This window comes from Alligator mississippiensis, chromosome 1, assembly GCF_030867095.1.
Source record: "Alligator mississippiensis isolate rAllMis1 chromosome 1, rAllMis1, whole genome shotgun sequence".
NCBI lineage: Eukaryota > Metazoa > Chordata > Crocodylia > Alligatoridae > Alligator > Alligator mississippiensis.
In genome coordinates, this window is record NC_081824.1 from 286,559,505 (window position 1) to 286,572,672 (window position 13,168).

The window sequence follows — 13,168 nt, forward strand, 5'->3', positions numbered from 1 at the left end:
CTCATCTCAATCCCCAGATATTCACCTAAAACAGGCTGCAGCTGAATCAAATACATATTTATACATAAATAAAGTGAATACAGGAATGCCACCTCCAATCTTAATTTTACTATCCCACTGAAGAGGACTTATACCATGTAAAGATATGAGGTCCTTAGGATCTCTCATTTTCTACTATTTCATACCTAATTATTCATCATCACTGTAGCCTTTGCCAAGCCAAACTGTGGGCCAGTAGTCCATCATATGGCGCACAGATTCACAGAAGTTTAGGGCTGGAAGAGACCTCATGAGATCATAGGGTCCAGCCCCCTGGTCTGGGCAGGAATGACCCCTTAAGAGAGCTAAGTATACTAATCTTCAGAAGCTATCAATCACTTCAAATATAGGAAGAAAGAAATCTAATCCAACAGAGCCAGAAATACACCCCTAACTCCGGCTGGCTACACTAGCAGGTGATATTCTGCTCCTGGATGACTCTGAAAGCCACCAAGAGAACCACATAGGCATTTTCCATATTTTACAACCCCATATGTTACTTGGTACACCTCCAAATGTGTTGCAGTCAACATTACTTCTTTCCTCCCCTGTTTGAAATCATACTGCAAGTACCATGGGAAAGCTTCCAACAAAATCAGTTGTTTCTGAAATAATACTTTTTTGTTTAAACAACCTAAAGTGTCTCTCACAAAGTTGGCAAAGTTCTTTGGGTGAATCTGATATCTTTTATTAGACCAACTTAAATAGTTGGGGGAAAAAATTTAAGCAAGCTTTCAGGTTCAAAAACCCTTCGTCAGGCTGAGGAGGTTTCAGCAGTTGGTGTGTGCTCTTCCTGGATGGAATGAAAAGTAAAGAAGCCAGAGGCTGGGCTGGTATGCATACAAGACAGGTAGTCAGTGAAGATGTAGATTGAGGAGTCAGTGGGTGAGAGACAGGCTGGGTGTAGGTGGGGAGAAGAGGGATGAATAGTGGAGAGGTACCTGGGGAGTCAGATGTCAGGCAGTTTATAATGTGTCACAAATCCAATGTCTATATTTAGTCCATGATTTTTAGTATCCAGGAGGTTGATGAAGTGGAGCTCAAAGGCTCATCTCTGGGAAGTGTTTTGTAAATTTCCTTTGAGGATTAGAACTGAGAGATTGGAGAGAGAAAGTGGTTTTCTTTTGAGAAATGTGCCCTCACAGGAAATTGGGTATTTCTGTCTTTGATAGATTTCCAGTGTGCATTCATTCTGATGCACAGTTGTTGTTTGGTCTCTCCTACATATTTTCCATCAGGGCATTTGGTGCATTGCATGAGATAGATTACATTTCTGGAGGTGCAGCTGTAAGATCCAGGAATGCTGATGGCTCTGTTGTGGGGTGTAGTAATTGTGGGAGTAGTGGAGACGTGTTGGCAGGTTTTGCATTTCTTGTCATGGCATGGTCTAGATCCATTTAGTGTGTTCTGGGCCTGAGGAAGTCTGCTTCTGGTGATGAGGTTACCAAGGTTCAGTACTTGTTTGAAGGCTAGGATGGATGACTCTGGGAAGATCTCTTTAAGAATAGGGTCTCTTTCTAGTATGGGTTGCAATTGTTTGAGGATTTTCCATACAGGTTCAAGGGAGGGGTGATATGTCATAACCAGCAGTGTGCGATTTGTGGCGGGGGTTCTTCTGTACTGCAGCAGTTCTTCACATGATATCTGGGTGGCTCTTTTGAACATGTAATCTCTCTCTCTGGAGGAGTGTCCTTGTTAGGTAAAACCCTTTTTAAGATTGGTGAGATGGCAATCCCGGGTGTTCTCTTCAAGGCAAATTCGGTGGTATCTGAGGGCTTGGCTGTATATCACAGCTTTTTTGGTGTGTTTAGGGTGATTGCTGGTTCTGTGCAGATATGTGTGTTGGTCTGTGGGTTTCTTGTATACTGTGGTCCGTATTTTATCATTCTGGATACTGATCATCCTGTCTAAAAAGGAGATGTTGGTGCTGGAGTATTCTAAAGAAAGTTGGATGGAGGGATGGTGGTTGTTGAATTTCTGATGGAACTCAATCAGAGATTGCAGGTTTTCAGTCCAAATGATGAAGAGGTCATTGATATATCTTAAGTATAGCAAGGGTTTGATGGTGCAGTTCTTGAGGAAGTCTTCTTCCAGGTGGCTCATAAAAAGGTTGGCATACTGTGGGGCCATTTTAGTGCCCATAGCTGTTCCCATCATCTGGAGGAAGTGTTGGTTATTAAAAGTTAAATTGTTGTGTGTGAGGATGAAGTGTATAAGGTCAGTAATATCTTTGGGCCTGTATTCTGAGTTGTAATCTTGTTCCTGTAGATATGTAAGGCAGGCTTGGATGCCATCCCGGTGTGGAATGTTGGTATATAGGCTGGTAACATCCATGGTGGCTAGGAGGGTATTGCTGGGAAGGTGGTATATTTTTTTAAGTTTCCATAGGAAGTCTGTAGTGTCTTGTACAAAACTTTCTCTGTGGGTGACAAGTGGTTTTTTTTTTTCCCAGCTATTTAAGTTGGTCTAATAAGAGATATCAGATTTACCCAAAGAACCTTGTCTGCCTATGTCCTTAGACCAACACAGCTATAACTTATACCCCTCTCTCAAAGTTGTGCACTCAATGATCAAAGACTACAGTAAATCATTCTATATTTATGTGCAATTCCTCTGGTTTCTGCCTGCCATTCAGACTATGGTACCTGGTACCGGATGCTATATACATATTATAAAAGATTTTAATTTAAATAAAAGTATATTCTTCAAAAATTCATTTCTGATCATGCAATTCTGGAATATATTTTAATGCAAGAGGCCAGAGTAAATTTTCCTGTAATTAGATGGAGTTTGTTTTTGCACATGCTCTCTACCATTTCCCCTGGTAGCTATTTTCTCCAGATTGCAAAATCTGGCACTGAAGGAAGTCCTTTATTTTGGGATCTACAAACTATTGATAACTTTTTCAGTCTTGGTATTTGCCATAGGATGCACTCTTCAAGCTGGGGACTCCAGCCTCTTCCACTAGAAGGAAGAAACAGCAGTTTTGCAGAAGGCAGGTTGAGAGAATGCAAGTTACAGAAAGTTGAGCTCCAGGGTCTGAGCAGCTAATGAGAGTCCTTGTTGCCGATTTGGACAACTGGCAACACCTGGGCCCTGTTTTCCAGAAAACCAGGTCAGGTGACAGGAACAGGAAGGCTAAGAGATCAGCCTGGTCCAAATCCCCACCAGAAAAGGAGCTTTGCAGGAAGCAGTATGCAGAGATAACTTCTATTTTGTTTTGCTTTGTTTTGAGTTTGTGCTAGGAGGCCAGAGGGCCCAGAGAAGGGAGTAGAGCAAGTCTATAAGGTTCAAGGGCTCTTATTCAGTGTGGCCAGAGGGGAGGGGAAGGAGGCCATGAAAAGGTGCCCTAGTAAGGGTGCTGTAAAGGTGGGTGCCAATGAGACACCCACACTGTGGGACTGCATTGCAAGGGTCCAGTGCAGTGAAACAAGATGAGCGCCCACAACAGCCCCAAAAAGTAGTGTGTCTGGGATAGGCAAGGATGCCTAGTGGAGTTGGAGCCCCCAAAAAGCTGAGAGAGAGAGACAACGCTAGGGTGCAAGGGTTGGGTAGACTGGCAGCCTGTTGATGATTAGGACACTAAAGGTCAAACTCCACTTCTCTGAAGGCAGCCTCCTAAAATATACATTAACTAACATCAAGGCATGGCAGACGGGAGAACAAGTATATATTGGGGGAACCAGAATAGGAAGAAGGAGTCATGTGACCACCAGAGGGTGCCAAAGCCACTCCTGAAGATGTGCAACGTTACAGCTCCAAGTTCAAGATTATTGCAGGAAAATAAGCTGGTTACAAATACTAAGCTTGGTTCTCCAGTGAATTACATGAGCTTTACACCATAGGAATTCTACAGACATGAATATAGCTAACATGAAAAGCAATGAAACTTACTAGAGAATCAGACCTAGCAGTTTAAATTTAAAACAACAGAAGCAGAATTTCACATTCTTCCTTTCTTTTAATAGTCATCCTGGGATGGGAAGCACTGTCTTACAAAACATCACAAAAAATTAGTTTTGAGGTTTACCGTTATCTCATTATACAAGGAACAGTAACTTTTTTCCCCAAAGACCTGCTGCAATGGTGATAATTTATTTCTACTCATTTTCTGGAGGGGATATATTCTGAAGGAAAAAAATGCAAACTAGGTAGTGTGTGTAGGGAAGGGGCTCTGTGCTTCAAAAATCTACTACTACCACCAAGGGAGGAATATGATTTTGTAATATTTATGATAAGAGTTAAGCCAGAGGTATTGCTCTTATGTGTATTATTAGTCTAACCTAGAAAGCCTTTCAATATTTATTAAAGAAACATCTAGTCCTTTTTTTTTTTTTTTTTTTCATTTTCTTATCTTTCCTCTCTTGAAGCTCAAAGAATGGAAGCTGACGAACACAGCTGGGTGTTTTACATAACACACTACCTGCCTGTTCAATGTTCTCAGCCTGCATCTGCACATACATCCTTTGCTTCTCAGATGTACAATTTTATATCTTTGTACAAAATGCAAAATACTATCAAGGAACTTCCTAGGCTGATTTGATTTTTTAGTATGCTCTAGAAATACCCAACCTGGATAAAATTAAATTGTTTCATTGATAGGTGCAGAATTATTTTTTTCACTGCAGATGCATGACAATCTAAACAGCAGGCCTTAATAAATAGCTTTTACCACTACAGGCCTTTCTAAAGAAAAAGGAAATTATGTTTCTTCTTTTAAATGTATCACACTAGAGTTATCTTATTAAGCTTATCAGTAGAACATTTGTATCAGCCTCTTTATTCAGTGCTTTTTAGCTCCTATTTCTGCTTATGAATCATTTGAAAATCATCTAGTTTCTCTGAACTTTTTTGCAAGAGTAGCTCATACAAATATATTTCTGCCAATGCACATCTCTGTGTCAGTTAGGATTCTGTACAGACATGTCATCCCAGCCAGCATGCTGATTCTATGACACAATCTGATTTTGAGTAGTCACATGCCTGTTATTTCTGATCCCTAACTGACTCCCAAGTACAAAGAGGTTTTTAAGATATAATGCGAACTATTCCAATTCAAATGTGCAAGATGCAAAGATTTCTTTGGTTGATATCTTTTATTGGACCAACTACACAGATGAGATAGAGTTAGGCAAGCTTTTGAACAGGTGACATTCATCTTTAGGTCTTCTTCTATCCCATCTAAGCACTTGGTCTAATAAAAGCTGTCACCTAAAGAAATCCTTGTCTCTCTCATAATTCCTGGACCACAATGGCTGCAACATCACTATAACACTACCAACATAAATACTCATGCAAATACATATCTGAATGAAGAATTAACTGTTTGCAGTTTCCATTACTGTTTTTGAGCATAAAAAATCACTCACACAAACTGTGTCATTAATAGGAGTGAATAAAAAACTAGGATACCACTGAAGAGAACTCTGATTTTAGCTGATTGAATAGTTTATGGTATTTTTTCACTTTCCCTTTACTACACATAAAAATAGTGTTCTTACCAAGATGCATAACTTCATAAAAGTACATCAAAAGCTTTCTAAGAGCCATATTAGGGAAAAATATAGGCTGATGTTTCTACTAAAATTGTCTGCTATCAAGAATAATTAATATTGCTAACATCTACAATGTAATAATTACATTTCAGCATTACTAACCTCTCTTGAAAGGTGGTAGTTCACATTCCTCAACAGTTTTCATCCATCTTCAGATTCACAAACCACCCTATAAGCAGATCATATTCTGAAAGAGTGTTTTTACAATCAGAAAAGTTAGACTTTTTTATGAAAGCTTATGCTCTATAAAATTTGAAAGGGTCATTTACCCAATCAGCACACAATGCACCACTGGATAGTACCCCTCATCCTATTCAGCCTCTGATGAATCAGTTTCTTAGTGCTTGATTCAATAGTTGAAGACCACAAGTTGGCATGTCAACTAAAAACCAGGAAAACGGTTTATATATTGCTGCATTTGTAAAAGGTGTATCCATTTGTTCCCCACTAAGTGGCTTTAAAACAGGGGCAGGCAAAATACAGCCTGTGGGCTGATTCCAACCTGCCAAGCCATTCTGTCTGGCCTGCAGGGCCCCTAAAAACTTTAGTAAATTAACGTTTATTTGCTCCTGTCTGCCTGTCAAAGACGGCTGGAGACAGGGGCAGACCCAGGAGGAGCTGGCAGGACAGAGCCGGCCCACTCCACCCCCAGCCATTTCCCTCCCTTCTTGCCGCCGCACTGCTCCAGCACCACATGGCCCCAGGCTGCATCACCAGGGCATAGATTCATAGATTCATAGATGTTAGGGTCGGAAGGGACCTCAATAGATCATCGAGTCCGACCCCCTGCATAAGCAGGAAAGAGTGCTGGGTCTAGATGACCCCAGCTAGATACTCGTCTAACCTCCTCTTGAAGACCCCCAGGGTAGGGGAGAGCACCACCTCCCTTGGGAGCCCGTTCCAGAACCTGGCCACTCGAACTGTGAAGAAGTTCTTCCTAAAGGAGGGTGGGGACTAGGCAGAGGGTGTGTGTGGGTGTTTCTAGGCAGGGACAGAGGGTGTGTGTGTGTGTGTGTGTATAAGCAGGGGCGGGAGGGTGTCTGTGTGCGTGTGTGTGTGTGTGTGTGTAGGCAGGGGCAGAGGAGGGGTGTCTGTGTAGGCAGAGGCAGAGGGTTTGTGTGTCTAGACAGGGGAAGAGGGGTGGTGTCTAGGCAGGGGCAGAGGGTGTGTGTGTGTGTGTGTGTGTGTGTGTGTGTGTGTGTGTTTGTAGGCAGGGGAAGAGGGTGCGTGTCTGTAGGCAGGGGCAGAGGGTGTGTGTGTGTGTGTGTGTGTGTGTGTGTGTGTGTGTGTGTAGGCAGAGTGTGTGTGTGTTTAGGCAGGGGCAGAGAGTGTGTGTGTGTGTAGGCAGGGGCAGAGGGTGTGTGTGTGTGTGTGTTCATAGGGTGTGTCCCATGTGGTAGCCAGAACCAGAGGGGTTACTATCATGAGCAATAAATATATGCTCCTGAAGGCATTCGACATTTGTATAAGCAGTTAAGATTAGCTAATGCAAAGCTTGCAAGTTTACAACCTGCAAGTGGAATTTGTCTGTCACAATTTAACCAAAGTGTTGAATCTAACTGTTTGCACTGATCATGGGACCACTGAGCCCCAAAAATAAGCAGAGCTGCAAGATTAGCTGATCTAACAGGTTTTTTAAAGGTCAAGCCATAACAAGATCTGACCATCTAACATAATTAGCACATTCCAAGGAGTCCAGGAATAAGAAACTAAGGGCAGAGTAATGCTAATTTCAAACCTCAAAGTAATGTGGTGTAATTTGCTTATTGGGTGGACCCAAGTTTGGGTGGTAACCTTTCATGATAATTTCTAACATCTTTTGATCCCATAGGATAACAGCTATAGGGCAAGATTGTGAGTGGCTCTAAAGCCAGCAGATTAGCATAAGATAAATTATAAAGAAGCACGTATGTCAGGTGACCAGCATGAAGGACGGGACAGAAGGATCATTGCTGTACCACACCTGGACCCCGGACTCCCAGTGTGAGTGAGGACCAGATCCTGACCCAGGGATCTTCCCAGTGACCCCTCGGACAGTGTTGATTGGGAACATCTGACTTTGCTGGAACAACTTGGCGCGCACCTGGCATAGAGGGACTACCGATAAGTTGCCAACCCCATGTGGGACTCTGTCATTCTGTCTATCTGTTGTTATCATTCACTGTTAGTTCTTTATTACTGTACTATCTGTTTATCGCATTAACCTTTCTGTGAACTGTTGTATGCTAAGCTATAAGTAAATTTGCCTTTACTTCACTCCTGACTCACCTCCTTGATCCTGAACCCAGCAGCCTAATGGCTGATACACTCACAGCGCCTAGCCAGCCTGTGACAGTCCCATATGCACACCCCACCAAATACATGCACCCACAGCCCCCTTGTACTACCATACATGCAGACCCCCTGACACATCCCAGCCACCCTCCCCCACACAATTTCTCCCACAAATCCCATACCCACCCACACCCACATATCCACACATACACCCACTGTGCCCACCTCTGTTCGATTAGGCACTCCCGTGCGGCCTTAGCCCAGATTATGGACCGCGCCTGTCCTGGGCTCACGGGTGGACCCCACAGGCTACCTCTGCTGACGTCCAGGGGTCCCCTTAACTCGCCTGCCATGACTTGGAACGTTACTTCAGTGGAGGGGTTCTCCTTTGGGGCAGCCTCCAGGGTCGTCATGCCTCCTGGCGGGCACTCACAGTGCTCCGACTTCCCCTACACCCCGGCCACTCACCACCTTGGGTTGCCGATCTTCGGGCCTCTTTGGCATTCTCCGCTCTCCCCAATCTCTGCCCACAGCCTGCCAGCTACGTGCCTGAGTCTTCAGGCCTTGGTGTATGGTCCTCGAAGTCCTCGGACCTGGTCCCTCCAATCCGACTCCCTACCGCCCTATACTGATCACCCTGTGACATGATGTGCCAATCCCACCACCTTGACAACTGAGGCCCCAAGCTACTGGGCCAGGAGGCCCCAAAGGATGCCTCTGGTCTATGGGCCACGTGGATTCCCCTGGGCCTGGGTTCCACAGCCCCGGTGGCCCACCCCACTCAGGTATTGAGTCCCCGCCTTTTCCTAGGGCTGCAGTGGGCCACGTAGGTCACCTGTCAGGTCCCTCTTTGGGTCTTCGGCCGCCCTCTGGTGTGGCCCGACGAGGCCCCGTTGGCCACATCCCCAGTTACCTCCTCTCCTAAGCTTTAATGCCGGTTCCTTCTCTGCTCTCAGTGCTGGCGTGCCCCCGACGTTACTCTCTCCCTACGTCTGCTACCGGTCTCTCCGCCGGTGCTGCTGCCGGGTCTAGCACGAGTGCTGTCACTGTGGCCTCCATCGGCTCCTTCGCCAGCGTAACTCCTGGCTCTGCTGCCACCTCTACTGACAGCGTCACCACCAACTCCATCAGCTCCCCTGCCGGCCTCGCTGCCGGCTTCTCTGCTAAAGTTGCTGCTGGTGTTCCTGCTGGCTCCATTCTCGGCGTCACTGCCGCCTGTTGGCTCCCCTGTCAGAGCCTTTCCAGGCTCACTCCCAACTCTCCACGCTGCCGGGTGTGGCGGCTGAGCCCCTCCGGGTGAGGGTTCTCCCCTCAAGCCTCTGCTCATCAGCCGCCTCTCCACATCGTCAGAGCCACTTTTTATCTCCACCGGGCGGCGTCTCCTGCCCACGCTCCTCAGCAGCAGCCGAATATACACGTGGCTAATTATCTGCAATGGCGGTCTCACTGCGCACATCTCCTCCGGCTCTCCGGGCTCTGCGGGAGGTAAGTGGGGCTCTCCTTTGGCCTAGGACCCTCCTGCAACCCCAGCTCCCCTGGGACACCCACATGCTCCCACATCCCCAAACCTATCCACACCCTCCCCCACACCCTACATACCTATGCACCCACAGCCACCCACAAACCTAATGCACACCTCACAACATACAAGAGTAAGTCTTCATTTTAAGTTATTGTGTGAACCTCTCAGTACACTACACAAACACAAATCAGGAGAAAAATATTTTTTTGAAATCAAATTAATGAATGTTGTAGACGTTTTCTTTTAGAATATAATTTTGTATTTTTCTGGTTCCAAGATGTCAAAACCCCTTGCTGAAATGAGTACTTCCAGGGGTAAGGCGAGGGACTTCTGGTGGCAAAGGTCAGGGGTTAGGGGGCGGGACTTCTGCTTATAAGATGGTGGCCAAGGGATGGGGTACCTGTCAAGAGGTGGGGCTACCCATTAAATGCTTGACAGCTTGCCCAAACTCAGTAAGCAGCCCTGTGCCCAAAATAATTGCCCACCCCTGCTGTAAAATCACTATCATCTTCTGTTCGCAGGAAAGGAAAAATTGCCAGAAGTTTCTGATGACTTGTCTCCTATTGTATTCATCTGTTTAACATTAAAAGCATTTCAAAACATTTTGAGATACATCATGACTAGACTTATTGTACCTCCTGAGTCTCCAGTGTTCAGAATAATCTCCACTGAATTTGACAAGTTTCTTTGACATTTGTGTACTGGGCTTGGTGCTTTCAGTAAAGAACTAGGATGAAAAATTATTAAACTTGAGAAAAGGTATTTCTCACCTTTAAAAAGGGATAGCTTCAAAACCAGCAAGCTTACCACCCAAAACCACAAGAAATTAGTAGAGTATCTTTCTTCACTGTAATATAAACTCAGCAGCAGCAACATATTTGGTACATATTAATATTGGAAAGCTAGAAACTTAACAACAACATACAGCAATACAGAATTTAGAATACTAGCCTGAATTGTAAGGTGTTTGAAGTATGTTATATTTTCTCTTGATTCCAAAATGCCTGCAGTTTATTCAAGAGAAATTGCCTAGGGCTCATTTTCTGCTTCAGATACAACTTATACCATTTAAAAACATGAAAACCTAATAATTTTTTCAGTCCTCTTTTGCCACCAAAGAATTTCCTGAAATGGCATTGATTCTTTGTGGTTGCCTATTTTAAATTATTGTATTTCACTTGTTTGAAGCATATACCTACAATACTTATGGGTACAAGGAGTCTTATCTAAAGAAATCCTGACAAATATTACTGCAACTGAATTTATGTTTTATCAAGAATAAATGCTTACCTCCTGTCTACTTGTGGGGATAATTCGAACTACAGCAATGCAAACATGCTGCTTTTAAGGCATATTTTAAGTGAAAAGAAATACCTTTTCAGTTGAACAATTTTTCAACATAACATTTGAAATCCACTACATAAATGTAGTAGGAGACTTGTCAAAACTACTGGAGATTTCCTGAACCCAGGAGACTATGTATCATACATATATCCCTTATATTTCATTTCCACCTTTTCTGTAAAGGCTAGTATGAGCCATGATTCTTTAAAAGATACTTGACACTTACATAACTCACAGGGGATTATGGCTATGACTTACCTCTGAATTTTCATTTAATTTCTAGTATATTAAATAAATATTTGGGATTGTTACTATTTTCTGAATTAAGCATTTAGCTTTTTGTACTTTTTAAAGTATGTCTGACTTAAAATGCATTAGTTTTGTAATGCAAAAGTAAAAACAGTAAAAACAGGACTAGTAAAAATGATGCACTAATAAGGAAAAGTTTACATTTCACAAATATTTCCTAAATTTTACCATACCTATGTGATATTTTAATAAGGGATTATGATTTCCAACATTATTTTGAGAATTATGGAAGTTAGCTCACTTGTTGTCCATTTCCCATTCTTAATCTTCCTCCTCTATTTAGCCAAAAAAAATCCAACTGGTTTCTTTGTCAGGCAAAGTTGCAAAAGCTTTGGTAAATCACTTCTGATAGGGCTACATAACACAGTCAGGATGGAATTCTTTGATATATATGACTGTTACTAATTTTACTTTCAGAGGAACAGAACTCACTGTCTCCTTATTAGGATTTTCATCCTTGAGCTGAAAATACATATACTTCATAGCTCAATCATGTAAGGTATTGAACACTATCTCCCCCTTCCTGTATTTGCTAGATGAACTTTCCAAGATCATTGGATACCACGGTGGACAAGGCCTAAATCACTAATGTGGAAGTAAAATGGAGAACAGATTTTAACATTCTAAAATCAGGTGCATCATACATATTTGGCCCTGCAGACTGAATCCATTCCCCATAGGCCAGAATCAGAACATGTGGCCCAAAGATCTGCAAGTGGAAGGATTGTTAAACCCCACAGCTGTCAGAGGTGCTGTTCCAGTATAGCTCCAGAATCAGGGAGTTAATACTACTGAGAAGGCAGAAGACCAAACAAGGGCTTAAGGCTTCATGGGACAAATTATTTGGTTGGGCTAGGTGGCCCCCAAAATTACAACTGAATGACACCTGTGAGACATTGGCATGGCTATGGGGGCAGCTAGAGGCAGACTGAGGGTTAAGAGGTCAGGTCTAAGATGCATAAAGCCAAGGCTCTGAACAAGAGAAGCAGTGCCAGGGGGGTCAGAGATGGAGAGACTGCATTTGGGGATAGAGTAGCCCCAAGAGATAGCATGTGCATCGGAGGGACCAAGAGCAACTGTTTGTGGGACAGAGGAGCCCTCAGAGATTAAATTTAGAAGGAAGCCACAAGGAGCTACTCCAGCCCTTAGAGACAGTCTCCCCAAGGGATCATATTTAGCATCAAGGCATGGCAGGAAAAAGGCAGGGTGTGAGTGGGGATCAGGGACTAAGGGAGGATAAGTGAAGTCACTAAGCCTTGAGGGTCAGGTCCTGTCACAATAAATGATAACAATGCAAATCTTAAGAAAGATGGCATTGAGATGAAAAAGGGGGAAGGGGGAGGGGGCAAGAGAAAAAGGCATAGAGGTAAGTAAAGAGTCTGGGGACCTGAAAATAACACTTAAGGAATAACAGAGGCCTTATGTGCTCAGGGGACAACAGGACAGTCAGTTAGATACCTGAAATGTTTATACACCAATGCCAGCTCTGTTGGAACCTATGCTGGGAGGTTTTCTAACATGATGTAATGATATTAATCAGTTTTCCATCAAGGCTTGGCAGGTGAAAGAGGGGCAAGTGGTTGGCCCAGAAACAGGTGGGTGAGCCGAGATCTCACCTGCACTGGGAAGATCCCCTGTTATAGGCTACCATCCCTGCTGCATTCATCCCGTTCTGCCAATACACACACAAGTGACATGAGTTTTTCTTTCAAAAGCTTGAGGTGCAGTTTCTCAGAAACACCTGCACCTATCTCCTTGAAACCTGGCAAGCTTTATAGCCTCAGAAGGGGCTACCATCCCTCCTGTATTCATCCCACTCTGCCTTAACACACACACAAAGTCACACATGTCATGAGTTTTGTTTTGAACAGCTTGAGGTGCAGTTTCACAGAAACCCCTGAACCTATCTCTTTGAAACCTGGCAAGTTTTGTGCCTTCTGAAGGGGCTATCATCTCTGCTGTCTTCATCCCACTCTGCCTTAACACACACACGTGACATGTTTTGCTTTGAACAGTTTGAGGTGCAGTTTCACAAAAACTCCAGCACCTAGCTTCTTGAAGCCTGACAGGCTTCATGCCCTCAGAAGGGGCTACCATCTTTGCAATTGTCATCTGAATCAGGCAA

The 13,168-nt window shown here is 43.8% G+C and overlaps 1 long non-coding RNA gene across 3 annotated transcripts in view; it reads right to left on the reverse strand.

Moving 5' to 3' along the window:
- LOC109280280 (uncharacterized) overlaps positions 1–13,168 on the reverse strand; it is a 150,871-nt gene that overhangs the window by 86,543 nt on the left and 51,160 nt on the right. For all 3 annotated transcript variants that reach the window (XR_002086533.2, XR_002086531.2, XR_002086530.2), the window contains one exon: positions 5,697–5,763. This is a non-coding gene — a long non-coding RNA (uncharacterized LOC109280280). The remainder of the gene's footprint in view (positions 1–5,696; positions 5,764–13,168) is intronic.